The sequence below is a fragment of the Nesoenas mayeri genome (genome assembly GCF_963082525.1).
Source record: "Nesoenas mayeri genome assembly, chromosome: 5".
Taxonomy (NCBI): domain Eukaryota; kingdom Metazoa; phylum Chordata; class Aves; order Columbiformes; family Columbidae; genus Nesoenas; species Nesoenas mayeri.
This window is the reverse complement of record NC_137548.1, coordinates 23,629,202-23,647,016: the sequence shown is the minus strand read 5'-3', so window position 1 is coordinate 23,647,016 and position 17,815 is coordinate 23,629,202. Positions and strand designations below refer to the sequence as shown.

Here is a 17,815-nt window from a genome sequence, read left to right as displayed (position 1 = left end):
TAACTCCGTATATGCAAGAGACTTTCTTAAGTCAACTGGAAATCCCAGTGTGAAGTTGAGAATCTCATTACAGCATTTTTTATTACATTTGGGTTTAAACACAAGAGTTTGAGCAAAAGATGAAACCTGGGCAAGAAGTGTCCAATCTCAAGGAAAAAAACACTCCTCAAATTTTGTCAAAATTGAAATACTTGTGTTAATATCTTACTTATCACAACTAACATATTTTACTACTTTTGGCAAGAAAAATAGGTCAACCAGAACTTACTAAGTAGAATGTGAGAAGTGCTGAAAATGAAGTCTCTATACAGTTGGTATGTAAGCAAAAAACCCTACAGAAATACTATGTAAATACAACTCTGCATTGACAGTATAGGTAGCAAAGTAAACATGTTTTTATAGGAAGGGGAAGTTTGGAAAATAAACATGACATCCATATGTGCATTAATTTTAAGGTATTATTAATGATAACAGAGAATTTGGCTTTATATCTGGACATTACAGTCCAGTACGTAGCGTTAAGACAGGAAATGTGAGCCTGTGAAGTGCTGAACATCACAGTTCCTCCTACCTATTGCTCAGCACCCATCAGGTCCAAATCAATAATGAGCCAGAACTAATTTTTGTGCTTGAACCATGAATTATGTGAAGCTGAAGAGACTGCTGGGTGTGACCAAGCACTTCAATAGCTGGGCTGCGGGGCCCGATCCTCATACACTTACAAAACAAACACCTCATGACCAAATGCCAGTTGTGGGTGATGAAAGATTGCAAGAGCCACACAGGCATGTGGACCCTGAAGTGCAAAGATACAAGCCTCTTCCCACTGCTGGGCTAATGGATCCAGACTCTTCAAGATATCAACATGGTGAACATCTTGAGAAACTACTGTAAGTGAACAAGGCTTCTGTGTGTTTGTGGGGCAATTGTGAGAGCTCTAACCAGGGCCTGGATGGTGGAATTTCTGCATTTCCTGGGTGGGTGGACCAAGATGAAATACATCTTCTGGTGAAGCCAGGGATATTTCTGTTGTAGGCATCATGGATCAAGCAGTGCTATTGTTTCTTTTGAAGCCATGCGTCACCATTGCTGTTTATTTCCTATAGTGATTCATCAGTTTCCAACTCAACCTTCTATTAAGGGTGAGCAAAGAAGTTTGTCACGATGTACCTTTTTTACTAAAAATTTTTAACTCGCTGTTATCTGTGGTCTGTTCAATCACACATGAGATGCTGTGCAGAAAACTTTTCCAATGCAACAAATCTACAGATTTCCACAAAGTTGCTACCGTGTCTGGTTCTTCAGTTTTCTCTTGTATTACTTTCTGGTGTATGTTTGATTTCTGTCAGAATTTTAAAATCAGCCTTGTTTTTTGCCTCCTTTATGCTGCAGCCATGGTGATTTCTATGTGTTAAATACTGTCACCCAAAAATGGTACAGATTATGTACAGATTGTGAGAAGAAGGGTAAAAACAGAAGAAAAGCTGTTTAGTACGTAGAAACAAGCAGACAAAGAAAAATGGCAAGGAAACAAAACCAGGTTAAGTATAGCTACCTTTTTATCTGACCTTAAAAAACTTATTAAACTCCAGAGATGCTCTCTTTCAATTCTGTGAGTGTGAGAGAACGTCCACCGATGAGCAGTAGGATGTGGTAGGAATGGCTGGACTGGATGAGGCTTTTCCTGCTTGTGGCTTGACTGACTGCTAACCAACTTGTATTTTCTTTGTTTGCTTTTTTCCAATAAATTTAAATGTTTATTGTCAGAACTGTTCCCTTTTGTTGTTGTGTTTTGTGTTGTTTGTTTGTTGTTTTTTTTTTTCTTGTCCTGTCTCTGAATATTTGCAGAATAACACGGTTATTTTATTCCCAGTCTCTTTTCTTGAAAAAGACATGCTCTTTTAACTGGGTATCAACAACTCCCTTTTGGGAAGGATCCTTAACTCCATTACAGCATTTACTAGTCTGCATGTGTATTTTCATTTTGTCACCAGAGTTGGCTCTTTTACTGGGAACTGATGGGATCCAATCAATAACAACCTCTATTTGAACAGCTAAATGCAATATGTATCTTTTTAATAATGAGTTCTCTTGACAGTGTCCAGGCCATTACTTGGCTATTGACTGATGCCTATGTCTGCAGATGGTAAAACCACAGCAAACTCATTTATTCTGTGGCCAGAGATATAAGAAATAAACAGAGTGGAACCTGCTGAGCCTGTCCTGTGATGACATGAAGCTCCATTTACAGTATTAGAGATTACTGTAACACAAAGTGTGGTTCCAGTTATGGTGAACCACAGCAGAGAACAACCATTCCATACTGAGACAAAACTCTAAATCCTGTCCAGAATGTGCCCTGATGTGCAGAAAGACTTTTGGCACTTACCATGCACTTGGAGTTAGCAGGGTTGTGTATATCATGGTAGCTACGTGCCCAGATGGGCAGCTGAGCTGGTCATTGCTGGACAACAAGAAGTATAATTTCTGTGTCTGAGTGAATACAGTGGGAGTGCAAATGTGTACACACTTTGGAAGGTTTGGCTGTTTTGAATAAAATGTGATACTGTTTTTATTGCAATTGGAGCTCATTGAATCTGACAGCTCTGTAGGGTACAAAGGATGGCTGATTTGAGTAGCAATTAATTTGTATGTTTCTGGGCAATGGTGGCATTAGACAAGAAAGCTGAAGTCAGACACACCTTCCCCTCTAATAAACCTCATCAGTCTCTGTGAGATCAGGCTGCTGCCAAGAGAACGAGGTTCCCGTAGAATTTGAGCAGCACAGATACGTTCATGTCACTGGAAAAATAAACCACAAAAACACACCAAAAAAACAACCAAAACCTTCCCCATATAGATTTTACAAGCGGTGCTGCTGTAGCAGCCAGATGAGCATGTTCATATCTGCTCATTCAGGATCATGCTGTCTTCCTTAGTCTGCAAGAAATTCTCTCTTGCTCCAACACTGCGGTGTAGAGCGTTCACTGATGTGGACAGTGTGAGTGTAACATTGTATGTACAAGGGTATTTTGGCCCAAGACCTCACCCCTCTCCCTTCTGGACTTTCTGAGGGAAGGTGAACAGAATATGTGCTTAGAAATGACAATAACTGTACTAGTAGTTGCAGAACCAAGACGTTGGTGTGATCAGCAGCCTCACAAAGCACCGTGCTGAAGCCTTTGTATTGCCTGCAGGGGCTGTTTCTAAACGAAGCCTGAATAGGGGCCTGATTGCACCTCTTCCCTTGATTACAGAGCAAGATTTCCTGGGGATGCTGCCTGCTGAATGACAGAGGAGCCCGTTGCTCTGTAATTATCACACTTTTAACTGCAAGGGGAACAGATTTTTCTATAGCCCCTCAGCTTCATTTAAAGTGACAAGTTACTGCAGGATTTATCCCCCACCTGTCCCTTTGGAGCAGCCCAGTCTTGCCTGTGTCTGAAAGAACTGCCTAACCTCACTTGCAGTCGCTGTATCTCCCTGCCAGCCATCCCAAACTTTGTAACACTAAGGGCTAATTTGGCACTTTGCCATGAACCTGATGGATACACTTAATTTGCATATGCATTTACATACATTTTGTAATCAGAAACAAATGAACATGACCATAATATTTGCTTCCACTTGCATATTCCTTGATAGATGAATATAAATTGGTTGTTGTTGAATTCGCCAGCCATAAACAGCTGCAGACCCTCCCTTGGTCTTGTGCTCTGCTGTTCTAGGGGACAGCAGGCAGCTCTGGGACACATTTTGAGGGACCCAGATCTTCGCTTACCAGTATAAAACTCTAGACCTGACAGTCTGCAAGGGCTGTGGAGTAAATATTGCAAGAGGCAAATCTGATATTTTATGCCACTTCTTACACCCCAGCTCTGGCATTGGGCAAAAGCTGCTAAGAACACTGCTTCTGACTTAGTTTTGCAGCAGTTTGTGTTTCCTCATCTCTTTCTCTTGCTCATTCTTCCTGGTTTAAGTTCCTTTGCTTCTATTAAAAATAGTAATTTTTTTTCAAGCCTGGTTGTAATCTTTTGATGCATTGCCAGATGGGCACCAGAGAAAGATGATGTATTAGGATTTTAATTAATGTTTAAAAGTGTTTTGAAACTTCAAAGTGCAACTTAAGCACCATTTGTTATTCTTAATAATAAATATTAGAAGTGAGCAGGAGCTGCAGGATTTCATTTTAAATCCCACACGCCTCTTCCCAGAAATGGCCTAGGACTCATCTCCCGTCACCGAGCATGGAGTGTCTGCAGCTTCAGACCTATCTGGATTTGCTTCGTACCATCCCCTGCTTTTAATGCAGGGGAGCCACAGTCCAGGCCCTCGTACAGAGTGTGCCATTGATTCAGAGAGTCTAGCTGCAATACATGCTGACAGCTATATTCTTCTTGTTTCACTCTTCTATATTATAGATGACCATGGGGCTACAATCCTTTTCTACTTGATTGCAGATCAGCTGCAGACTTCAGGCAACAAACAAGTTATAGCCCTCAGCTGGGCAAAGCTTGGACATCTCCTCTGCTGAAATGAAGCACATTGTGGTTGGGTATAAAGGAGATCGCCATTTGGTGTGAGGTGGATCTGGTGAAGAGTGAGAACAATTTGTAGGAGAGAAGGAAGTGGGACCTGGGGGGAAAAACAGGATGAAAATGTTACTTTATAAGAGTAACACATAGTTCACATAGGCTGTTTACAGCAGCTGTTCCATCTTGGTTTACCTGCCTGATAACAGTTCTTGGCTGTCACGAAGAATAGATTTGAATGGGCTGACTGAGCTTCTGGGGGACTAAATCTAACTGGAGTCAGGATACCAGCTTCCTCTATCAGCCTATAGACCATCCTGCTGGCTCCTGCTCTGTCCCAAAGTGTGCACAGCTAGGATCTAAACTGCAATTTTGGGGCATTATTAAAGAACGATTTAAATAAAAGTAACTAATAATAATTATGAAAGTAAGCAGAGCCAGAAATTTCTCTTTCCAACTTACAGTCAGGAGATAATTTGATTTCAGAAGGAAGGTTTATTTTCTTTTGGTTTTGCCCTAAAAAAAAGGAGGGGGGGGGGGGGGGGGTGGTGGCAGGGAAGACTTGATCTATTATTACTGTCCAGGTTTCTGCTGAGCTAGGCAGCCTGTCATGGAGGTCAATCAGAAGTAAATACAGCCTCAAGCAAGACAGCACATGCTGTAGCCTTGCTTTCATCCTTATTCCAGAATGGAGGTGTGCAAGTCATTTGCCATAGGGTAATTTTGTTGAGTTTTGATGGAAAATGGAGGGAGATAATCCTCCCAGCTACCTTGAGGATACCGGCCTGACAAAGCTACAGGGAAGGAAGCGGAGGAGAAGCACATCTGTCCAGCAAACTCTGGCACTACTGAGAAGATGAGCCTCTGCACGTCGACCTCAGCACTGGGTGTTCCTGGATGTGGGAGAATGTGGTAATCCATGTGATAGAATGGTAGAGAGGCCACCTGTCTGGTCCAGCTTCTGATTTCACTTTACCTCTTTTTCCTTTGCTGGCCTACTTTGAACTTGATGGATTGTGAAGCTTCTTTCTCTCCCTATAGAAAGCAAATCAACTGTCGTGTTATTGCTGTCCAGAGACAGCAATGTGACTTTTGGGTGTATGTGTGTCTCTCTCCCACAATCCTTCATTGCAGACAGAGTCACTGCCATTTTAAACCTACCCTGCAGAACAAAGCATTTGCCCTTCCTCCATCTATGAACAGGTCCAGGAGCTGACATCTGGGTCCAAAACAGCCCAAGGGCTGACAGAGGTAAATGTGGGGATGTAGGGAGGACTGTAGAAGTCACAGACTACTCAAAGCGGAACTGGTTTGTATTTGAATGTGTTTACTCTGAAATGGGTCTGGGACCTGAGAACACTACATTCACATTCTGTGTTACCAACAGCATTGCCAGTGATGCTGTTTTAGCTGTCCAGGCTCTGCCTGCATGTACACTTGATCACCTCATTATCCTGAGGGGAGACCAAGGTGTAATGTGTAAACAAACTGGACTGGGGCAGCAGAACTTGGGTGGTCCAGTCATAAGAGCATTATCACCTAAGAGAATAATTTCCATTTCTGCCAGAGGTTTCCTGCATTCCCAGGGTGATTTGCTGGCGGACTAAAGGACACAAGAGTGGGTCAACTGACCTTCCTTTGCAGGAACTGACCTTCCTTTTACCCTCTGTGTCTCAGTTTTCATATCTGAAATGTGTAGGCAGTGGGGCTTCCTGTATTCTAGGTATTAAGAATCCCACATGCTTCTGTATGACAGTGATAGAGATGTATAAATATCTTAGCAGGACAGGTAGATTATGATAATTCATGAGCACGCAGCAGAATGACCTGGTTTTATTGTTGGTTTTCCAGCTAGGCTTGCAGTTAGAAGTTACAGTGTCTTTCCTTGTTAAGTGGCCATCTTTGAGGAGCATTCCTCATATTTCTTTTCAACTGACATCTCCTAGTTTCCTGCTGCTTTTTGCAGTGTCACACTCTGAGTACTCAAACCCTTCCCAGGCTAGGCCACAGTTGTGCTGGTCAAGACCGAGCCCAAAGAGCAGCGTAGCCTCCTCCATGTCTGATGACACAGAATGGATGCTGCACTGCAGAATGCTGATAGGAGCAATGGGAGGAGGAGAGCTTTTGACTCTTTTTGTGTATCTGTATCATGTGCTCCACTGAATTCCCCCAAATGCCCTCTGCCAAGAACCTCAGATGCTGATCAGATGCTTTTCCTTGTGTGGTGACCCACCTTTGCCTACCTGTCCACATTGGCACCCTCCCTGCTGTGACTGCTGCTTCCAGCTTGCCCTGTTCACCATCCCTGCTTGAGACTCACCTCAGCCTTGTGTTGTCAGGGAAAGCAAAGAGGGTAGAAAAGGTCACCAGAGCAGAATGACAGAGTTTGCACTTCCTCTGTTCCTGTATGAATCAATGTATAAAAAGCGGAACAACAGAGAAGAAAGCCTAGGTTGGTTTTGAGTGTTTAATTAGCCCAAAGCTGCCACGTGTTTTGTGGTTCTAAGGCACTGAAAAGGTACATAAAATCTTTCTTTTCCTTTTAATTGTCATCAACACAACACTAACTGCTTATTAGATACAGCAAGTGTATTTGTAGATGGTCTGCAGTTTGTAATGTAGACCAAGCTGGGAAGGGGTACTTGCCTCCCAGGATTTTGCTCCTGGTGGGGTGATTTTGCTCCTGGGGGGTGATCTTCCACCTCCTAATCATGGAATTTGACCAGTAAAATAACCCGAGTGAATATGATGGACTGGGTTTGGCTCTGAGTGTCTGTCAGAGACCTTTCTCAGAAAGGTTCATTGGTAGATGTAGAAATCTGAGCTGTAGGTTAAAACCAGGCTTCAATCTCTAATGCTGCAGGAAGCCCCCAGAGTTTACTTGGCTGCTGCATTTATTCAGAAGCTTTTCTCCGACTCTATAGTCTCTTGGGTGGATTTTCATTTTTTCTCAGTTTATTGCCTTAGTACTTGAGAAAAAATGACACATTCTGAGTTTTCCAAACCTCTGGTGTGTCTCTGCAGGCATGTGTTTGATTTTCTGGTCTTACCTGCTGCTTTCGTCCTGCCAGGTTGGCTTTCGGGGTTAGAGTGCCTCTCAGTACCTTTCTCCTCAAGATAACATAGAAGAAATCCTTGGAGCTAAAGGCAGCTTTGTCCACTGAGGCTGGTCAGGTGGCACAAGTGAGGCAATGATAGCTAACAGAGACGAGAGTGGCTTGTGTTGCAATCTGCGAATTTCATAGCTCAGTGACATTTGCGGTTAAATTCCTTAAACTCTTTTCTGTATGTGGCAGAAAATATATTGCTTACATTCTCCATAGAATTTTTTTTAAATGAGGACAAAATGTATTGAATCATTCCTTAATAAATTGCTGTTTTAAAAAAAGAAAAAAAAGGAAAAAGAAACAAAGTGAGGTTTGTGAAGAGGAAAGGAGATTCAATTGCTTGTCTATGAACACCTACAAGAAAAAGCTGGGAAAATAGCCAGAATTTATGTGCTTTTTCTTCTGTCTTTTGCCTTTTCCACTGTGGGTCCTGTGAGGAGAGAGGTAGAGGACAGAGGGCTGTGCCATCACCCTGCAGGATGCCTGCCAGACCTCTGGTGTAACTGGAGATCTGTGTAGGTCTTTGTTATTCACATAGCTTCAACTTTTAAGGAAGATAACAGGAGATCAATGAACATCAAAATTATGGATTGGATATATTGCCATCACGAAGCAGTAGTATCACATCTCTCAGGATAACCAGAGCTAGAGGTGTGTTTGTATTGATGTCAAAGATGAGGTACAACTCATACAGGTGTATCTAGCTGAAAATTTGCTAGCTCAGGTACTGGTAGCTGTGTGATCATGGCTCCTTGAAAGGGACTCATGGTGACAGTGGTGTAGTCATAGGTTTATTATTGGTTAGAAAACAGTCTGAGCAGACATTGGATGCTGCAGAAAATGGCAAAATCCTTTTTCTTCAGAGTTCCTCTGGTGGGCACGGTGCTGCTGGAGATCTGATTTTTTTTTAAATTATTTTTTAAAAAAATATTTTATTTTTTGAAAAGGAAAATAAAAATTAGGGCTCTGCGGATCAAATTGTAATTAATGATAGGTTACGGTCTTAGCTGTCTCCTCCTAAATTCTCTATTTTCCTTTATTACTTAAGCTGAAATGCTCCGTTGTTTCTCAGCTGGAGCAATGAACATATCTACAACGAATTTCCAAACCTTCTAGTTTTGAACAGATATGAGACCTATATATCTATACGCTTTATCTCTACTTTACATCTTACACATAAATGTATTTTTAAGGCAGTCTGTATTTTGACTGCCCTATTTTGTGGCATGTTGAAATGAAAGACATGTGAAGCAACATTTTGACCAGCTAAGACACATCAGAACAAGACAGCTTGGAAATGTTTTCCTCGTGAGAAATTGTGGTTTCATTCAAATCAAAATATTTACAAAAAATAATGATTTTGATGACAGTCTGCAGAAAAAGTGATATGTTTTTATTTTGTAGAATTTCTGGATGCTGACTTTGTTTAAGATGTAGTCTATATCAATTGCATATGTATTTCTAGCTTATTTTATAACTTACTGACATTCTTGTCCCTAATATAGACCTACTACTGATAAGCTGCAATGTATCATAAAAATGTAGAAGTGTTTTAAGGAAGGGGCGTATACTCCCACACTGACTAAAAAGCTGTAATGAAACCTGAGAACTGAACCCCACTGTGCCACAACTCTGGGAACTGCAAGGCCCAGAAGTGGAGGCAGAAGGAGACCTAAGCATAGGTTAGACTTGACCAGAGAGAAGAACAGGTTTATAGCTCACAAACAGTAAGCAGAGCCTGGAGCACAGGTAGAGTGATGAGTCAGATCAATGCCCTTTGAAACCTCCCAGGAGGGAAGAGTGATGTGAAGCACTGTTATCATTTAAGTTAATTGGAAGTGACAGATCTGCAGGTACTGCTGTTTGTCAAGAACTTCACTAAAGGAAGGGTCCAAGGAACGATCTTAGGTGAACAGGACTTGGATGGGTTATTCCGCAGTGTCACTGAACAGTGCAGTCTCTGTACAGTGACAGTAAGGGCAGCAAGGCTGCATATATTAAAGAACCACAGCTGCTGATTTCACAGGTTAGGATTGTCAGCAGTTTGGTCTTTAGCTTTTTGCGTGTGTTGGATTGAAGCTGAATAGTTTGCAATGTAGCTGGACCTGAAGACTGCACAATGGGCATTCCCAAAGAAGACCATAAAAAATAATCTCGGTGCAAGAAATGCTCTTCGAAATGCAGCCAGACCAGGCTGAGATTTGGGCTGGTTGAACAATGAAAATCACTTGGGAACTGCACCAGTATGGCATGACAGCTATCCTTGAGCTCTGGGATGTTTTTCCTGTCATTGCCACTGCCAGGGTGGTGACTCCCAGTTTGCCTGAGGCAAAAGATAGCTAAACCAAAGCACTAAGTAACAGATCCTCTATCTCAGGAGAACAATTGGCTGTGGCTTCAGACCTCATTTGTCAATGGTGTTTAATTATAGCTCTGCTACCACTTACAGTGGAGGTCACTGCTGTATTGTAGGTCTATTTAATGCTCCCTCTGGCCTTAAAAATCTATGAATCTATATCCCACTATTTGGGGGCATTTCTAACAGTCTCCACTGGTTTTCTTCTAGAGCTGAAATAGCTGAAGTTTCCTCTTGGTCACTTGACAAAATGTTGTTGGAAAGCTAACTAAAACAATTTAAGCTACTTTTCAGGTCTCAGAGTGAAGCAAAATGTAAGTTTCATCTGGTTTAGTTTCTAGCCCGATTGTTTTCTCCTTAGGAAGGGCTGGCTGACTGCGCTGCAGTGTGGGTACAGGAACTATCTGAGCTTACAGATACAGTGTCATTAATGAGCTGTTCTGTAGAAAATACATCAAATATACAGATAATTTTATGTGTTTTCTTGCACATCTGGTCACATAAATAATATTCAAGTTAACCTCCTACACCAAGTGCTCTTTAGTAAAGCCTTCATACACTGATGAAAGATGTGCTTAACTAAGAACTAAACCCAAATCCATTTAGATTTGTTGATATTGTCAGTTTAAAAATATGCTACTTTAAGTCTCATTTTGAAAAGTGATTCAGGCACCTTGTGACTGATTTGGGCTTCTAAGCAGGAGTTCTGATCATTTAACCTTCATATTGTATTTATTTCCATCATTTTTCACCTCTAAGGATTTGGCCCAAATAGCACATTTCTGTTTGAGATTCTTTCCTTGCTTTTATTTGCCTTTAATATTTTTAATGACCTGATACTGAACTAAAACCAAGGCCATTCAAATGTGGTTTTTTTCTTAAAAAACAAACCAAACCAAACACAATAAAACAACAGCAAAACCCCCCCAAAATCCACAAAAAACTGAGTGAAGAAGGAAAATTAATTGCACAAATCCTGTTTTTATATGATATTAAAGTTGTGAATTTCAGATGTAAATGGTAGTACCTGCTACAATCAAAATGCCACATGGCATCCATTCAAATGTGCTTCAGGCATCCTGCACTTGAATTGTGTGCAAGGCAGGAAAATAAAAGAGCTAAAACGCTGTCAGGTTAATAATAAATTGCGCATACATGTGGCACATTTCATCAGAGTATTCCTAAGCATCTCACAACTACTGATAAATCAGTCAGCCTTCACATCACTCTACCACACAGTGAAATGCATGTTATCTCCATTTTACTGATGGCAAAACTGAGAGGCAAGCAGAAAGTGAATTATTGAAGGGTATCGAGTCAGAAGCTGACTGAGATGGGATTGGAATCCGGAGTGCTAAATCCTAAGTATTAAACAATATAGTAGGTTGTTTAGTTTTATCCAAGTGTGCTGAAAAAAACACAAAATTCTTTAGTTTACATTGAATGTGAAGCTAAAAATGGGGATTTGGATTTTAAGCATTCTTGTAAAATTTCAATTGATTGCAATTCAAAGGAAGATCTCTCTTTATTCTTTCTGGTAGAATGGAGTGTCCATATCCAAGATGTTCTGTTCTTTGTGACTGTTGTCAGGTAACTTTTTCACCTGAAACCATCTTGAACCATCTTGTTCCCTACTTCTTGCCTATATGTTGCACTATATAGGCTAGGCTGTACAGATTCCTCTGTTTCATGTTGGTTTATAATCAATAATGAGGAAAAATAGACTTGTAGCAATAAAAGTTTTAGATGACTTTGCCCATCTGTGGTCATGTGCTCTTCAATATAACTTTTCAAAACAGGGAAGAGAAGATTTAGTTCCTTTAAATGCTTCCAGTAGAGAAAGTTTTATGATTTCACCAAAAATATCAAAATGAAACACTGATTCCGGTCTCTGAATGCTTTATTGGGCATCCCCTTGGCTGGAAGGTGACAGGAGCAAGTATAATAAGGTCTTACATTTCCCTCTCACCTGTATTTCTGCAGACTTGCCAAGGTGATGCTCTCCATGTAACCTTTTCTTCCTGCCTGTTGTTCATTGTCAATATAGACAATGAGTTTTGCTGGAAACTTTGCATCAGAGTGTAATGACTCCAATGAAGGCTGGTCTCTTATGGGCTGGGCTTCCAGCTGAGACAGATCTGACTTTATAAAATGTTGTTCATATGTGGTGAAGAAAGAAGAGTTTTTGATTGGACTTTTTTATTTGATTTGGTTATTTTGAGAGCAGATCACATGGAAGAACAAATTCCTGAAAAGACATGGACTTTTATCTTTGCTCTCTTTAAGCAGCTTAAAAAGAACATTTTGGAAGAGTTCTTTATACCATGTTTGTTGCCCATAAGTCTCTTCTTTAGATGCTGATTTGTTCCAATATGTCCCATTTCTATTGTTACCCTTGAAAATAAAGTTGCCTGGCAAACAGCAGGCACCCAAGTGAGCAGAAAGTTTTACATGGAATGAAGATGGTGGCAGATGGAGCATGATGATCTTGTGCTTATTCTGTAAACAATAGCATAATTACAAGACTTGAGCAGAGGCTCTTTAGCCCAAAAGTGCTCTCTTATTTTCTATGTAATCATGACAAACTGCATTTAACTGTACTGTCCTTCAACAGATACTCTGTTTTACTGCGTAGCATACAGGAGTGTGAGTAAGACGCCTATGCTCAGGGGTAACTAACAGTTATGACCTGGCATTTATTTTCGAAGCTGTTTAAATTAAATTATTAAAAGCTGTAACTGTTAGTTATGGACTGTTTTGGTGCAGTGCACAACAGAATTTAATTGTTGTGTTGGTGCTGTGAAGAAGCACATCACTTCCTTCAGGTCTTTAGTAAAACTCATCAGCAGAACTAGGCCAGAAGGAAACAGATCTAAACGAACAGGCAATGCCAAGATCAGGAGTGACATTTGTTGGTAGTGCTGTCAAAGTGGATACCAAGATAATCACAGAAAAGAGAGTGGCCAGTCCAGACTGAGATGTGTTGCTAGAGTTATTAGCTTTGTGGTAGATGATTGGAGAGTGGTATGCAGACCTGTGACTGTATGGATCTTTTCCTTAAATCTTTCTGGCAGTCTTTCATAAGCCAAACCACACCTGAACACCAACAGTCCAGCTGTTTCTTCCTCAGAGCAGAAGTAAGGTGATTTTTGCTGCTTATTATGGCTCTACTGCTTTTCATTGCTTTTCCTTCAGCCTAATTGTCCCATCTAGGCTTGACCCTGGCTCTGTTGGACTTATCACTCTGTTTGGAGTAGGAAGGAAGCAGATAGTGCTCTGACTTTAGCACTGATCCGTGTTCCTCTCGACCCCAACCCTAAAGTGGTAGATGAAGGAGGCTGATTTCAGGAAGGAGAGTTGGAGTGAGAGAGGTGACAGATGATGCGAGGAGAAAGCAGAACTGTCAGGGCGATCATGGTTAGCAGGGGAAGAACCTCCCGGTTGTGACTGGCCAGCCCAGTTTTTGCATGCGGGCACTGAGAAGCAAAGCAATCTCTCTGAGGCAAAGCTACGGCAGGCTGGGGGCTGGGCTCTGCAACTGGAGAAAAAGGAGGCGAGTCAGCAAGGGAGAACCCAGTCATGCTGTGTTTGAGGTAGGAAGGCTGCCCAAGCGTGGAAAACCGATCAGCCCTCAGGGCAGCCAGTTGGAAGGTAAAGCTGTACTTTCACATTTGCATCTTAGTACTTGTCTTCAGCTAAGTGAAGTATCAACATCTTTTGAGGGTATGTTCCATGAGCATCTGCTGCGAGGGCTCTAAATCTTCCTCCTTTTGATGTTTGATTCACTTGCTGAAATTGGCCACCTGATACTGGAGACACATTCCGCACATCGTTCTAGCCCTCATCCAATGTGTTCCAAGAACCTTGTCAGGTATAAAACCAAAGCAGCAATGCACGAATCCCTTGCTTTCTACAACAGTCTTTTGTTTTGGTTTGGTTTGTTGTTGTTGTTCGTCTCATTCCTCTGTTCTTGGCTTTGAGGACTGAAGTCTTCTAGGTCTTCAGATGGCACTATGGATTCTGTTGGGCCCACACATTCCACATATACGAAATTAGAGTCATTGTAGGAGCTTTGAGTCTCCCTTTCCTTTAATAGGATGACATAAAGGTGCTGTGACCTTCTTTCATTTCCCTCCAGGCGTTGTGACAGAGAACTGGGTAGTGGAATGTGGCTAACACGCTCAAGCCAAACTCATTTCTGAGAAAACTCTTCTCTGTTATCTCCTAGACCATTTGCCATGAATTGCTTCTGTCTGTCTGAACTGACTCTTCATGACCCCTCTGGGATTCGAAGCCCTGCCAGCTTAAGTGCTCTATATTTTCCAGAGTTAATCGTTATATGGGATGGCTATGACAGGCATCTCTTCTGTGTGTGGGAATTTCAGAAAGGAGCAGGTGCCTAGTTGTCCTATTGTCGTTCTCCACAAGCATGTGTAAACTGCAAGATATGAGGTAAAAGCTCCATCTGCTGGAACAGTCTTTGAAGACCCTGTTGGAGATGAGCTTCAGTCTTCTCAAATGAGGTGGCTTCATTCAGGGCCTGCTATAGGAGGCAGGAAAGCAATGACTAGTGTGGAAAAGATAGGCAGAAAACAGCCAGAGCTAATGTTAGTCATGTGCTGAGGTAGCAGCACTAAGGCTGACTTGATCATCATTGGTACTGGACCCATGTCCTGTATTTCTAAGGTGATTGCCAAGGTCCTGGTTCCAACTTTGCCAGGAATAGCCCCAAGTTGGCCAGTATCCAGCAAACTAATGATAATCTGTGTGTCATGAGACTGCACACTGCTGAGCAATTCGGAGTCAGTAAGAAGGTGATCTGCACTGCATTTGAGACAATGGAAAATATCTTTCTCTATTAGTATATAGAAAGGCTGTGAAGAGTAAGATCTAGGGTCAAAGCAGTACCAAAGGACCTCTTAAATCCTTGTCATCTAATGAAATACGGGCATATTAAGGTGCTGTTAACTTCTCAGAAGTTGTTACTAAGAGTTTCAGAGACTCTGGAGATCAAGTATATCAAGTATAGCTTACAGGATGTCAGATGGTCCAACCAAAATTGCTAGAGTAATAAATAGGCCTCTTTGGCCATGCCAGAGCTATTTGTCAGCATCAGTTGAGTAATACCCATTGCAAAATGAGTGGAAAAGGGATTCCAGTTCCTCCTGTGGGACTGAATATGTCTATAGTCATTACTTCTGGCAATATATGATTTCTTTGTATGAGTTTCATGCATTTTCTGAAGGAGATGCTGTAGGGCATAAAATTATAAGAAACAGTCAAAACTAAGTGAAATACCAGAGGGTCCAACTGGTTTTGCATTTTGCCATTGAATTGCAGTGAATACAATTCTCAGATGAACAGAATTTACTTTCTTAGCAACCTGAACATTGTGCCAAGAAGTTTAGTGAGATATTGGAGGATAACAGTAGACTTCTTCCCGAGTAATACAGCCCACACATATTATACACCTGCAAATGTGCAGTGGTGATTAGGAGCATTCTCAGAGTTTAGTGAATAAATCTGTGGAGACAACCCCATCCTCTTTTTTATATCATGGTATGGCTGTAGCTATCTGGCCAGTTTAATATTTTATATATTTTTCTCCATTCCTTTTCAGGGTGTCACTCATAAGAAAGCTTGCCCCAATAGCAGTGGATGTTGCTTTCTTTGGGAGTCACACAAGAGATTATATAGGAGTAAAGAAGGAGCTTTTGCTCATGCTCCATTACACCAAATAATAAGGGAGATTGTTTCTAGGCCTGAAGGAGCCTAGCAGATGTGTATATATTGTCTTCTGTCAGAAGTTTAAGATAGTAAAGTGGACCTTTAGCCACTGACAACTGCAAGCTCAAGACTGGCTCACAGTTCTTGCCTGCCATCACCCAGTCTGTAGGACATGCCTTGGAGTGGTGCTGTTGTCTCCTGTGTTCCTAACACAAGCTCTCTTGGTTTTCTGTTTTGGTTTTTTGTTGTTATTGTTGTTTTGTTTTGTTTTGTTTTTTGTTTTGTTTTGTTTTTTTTTGTGTGTGTGTGGTTTTTTGTTTGTTTTGTTTGTGTTGTTTGTTGGGGTTTTTTTGTTTGTTTGTTTTTTCCTGACTCTTCATGTTATTGTAGGGAGTTCATCAAGCACGCAGCACTTGAAGTAGAAGGGTATTCTACTTCCTCCAGTAGATAGAAGCTACAACAGTTGATCTTTCACCCATAAGAAGCAATTAAGTTCATGGATGTTATGACTGATAGGCAATATCTTCCTCTTGGATAGTTTCTTTCTCTCTAGTCCCTTACAAGTGGGCGTTAACTGCGCTACACTGGTGAGAAGGAATCAGTGCTTCTCAAATGGTGGTGTACAGAACTGATAGTATCTGTTAGACTTCACCTTTGGCCTTCTGGAGTGTGGCTGAGGTCAATATATTCTGCCTAGGCACCATAAAAGCAAGGGAATCACATTTTTCCACCTCACCTTCTTATGGCTAATCCTGAAGAAAAATAATGTTGCTTATTGTCCTCCCCACAGTGACAATAGTCATGACCATTCCAGGGCAGTATCACTATAAAGCACAGATACCCACTTGAGCTATCTGCAGTGTTGAATAATGTGCTCTCAGGAGGAGATGAAGCTACAGTAGTGTCCTGGAATAGAAAGTTGTCAGGCTGGTCTGCGTAGTGTTTCTGCTTGTTTTAGAGAGTTCTGTTGTGGCACGGCTGATAAGCAATCTGTCCATATAATGTTACATTACATAAACAGACAGGGAGATGTACTAAGTTGTTCTCTCACTGGGAAATCGTCAGGATCTAGGTATAGTGTTATTAACCCCGTTGCACTACGCCTCCAAGCTGGCAAGCTTACTCACCAGACTTTTGATATCCAGCAACTGGTAGCTGCTGAAAAAGTCCTTATAAATGTTCTTCTATACATTCAGTTAATATAGATTTTTCATCACAGACTTGTTTACAAGGGAAGATACCATGTGCTCCGTCTGCTGCTCCATATACTGCCTGTGCTAGTTATCTACTGGCTTAATTTTGCAACTGTGTAGTTTTCTGCTATTTTCCCATATATGCTGCCTAATATCTAGGATTAGATGGCACAAGGCTATGATTTGCCTGATCACCTTTTACCAAATGACAGTGTTTGTGTTGTCGTACCTGTCTAGATGTCCAGCTAGCCCACACCCTTCTTCCATCTTATATGGGTATATATCAGAATGACCTGCAGTTAATGTTCCTAGTTGACTTACCTCTTTGCATGACAGATGGGAAGTGAGCAGCTGAATACGACTACCAGTTTGCTTCTTACAGATTCAGGAGCTTTTGATACAAACCAACGAGTTCTCATCCAGGAGGAGTTACTTCTCACAGTATGAGTTTTAAGTAGGAGCTGCTTAAAGCTATCTGTACACGTGCAAGCCCCCTGGTAAAAACATGCTTCCTACATGCTGCTTTTGCAACACATTGGATTAATGTTCAATTCTTGGGGTTCACTTTACAACAATATTGGCATATCACATACTTATGCAATTACATCCAGTCATATATTCTGTTTTAAATTTGGTATTACAAGTATTAGTAGTCCTTCAGGATCTACATTAAACTCACTTATTTTTTCTTTAGAGACTTCTACCTGAAGCCTCTATGTCTGCTTTCTAAAGTTTGCTTTGAATTTGAATATTTGAATGTTTCTTCTTGTTGATGTCCTCTAATACAAAAACTCACCTTCAGCTCCTTTAGCTGTATCACGCAGCATTCAGTTGCAAAAAGATGGTACTGAAACTCGGTAACTGAAACTCCAACTTTGTTCCTAGCATGTCCTTGTGCTT

At 41.2% G+C, this 17,815-nt stretch overlaps 1 protein-coding gene across 1 annotated transcript in view; it reads left to right on the top strand.

Annotated features, from left to right (window-relative positions):
• Positions 1-17,815, top strand: part of NRXN3 (neurexin 3) — a gene marked incomplete at both ends in the record, with an annotated part of 967,932 nt that overhangs the window by 1,416 nt on the left and 948,701 nt on the right. The gene's annotated exons all lie outside the window — the stretch shown is intronic.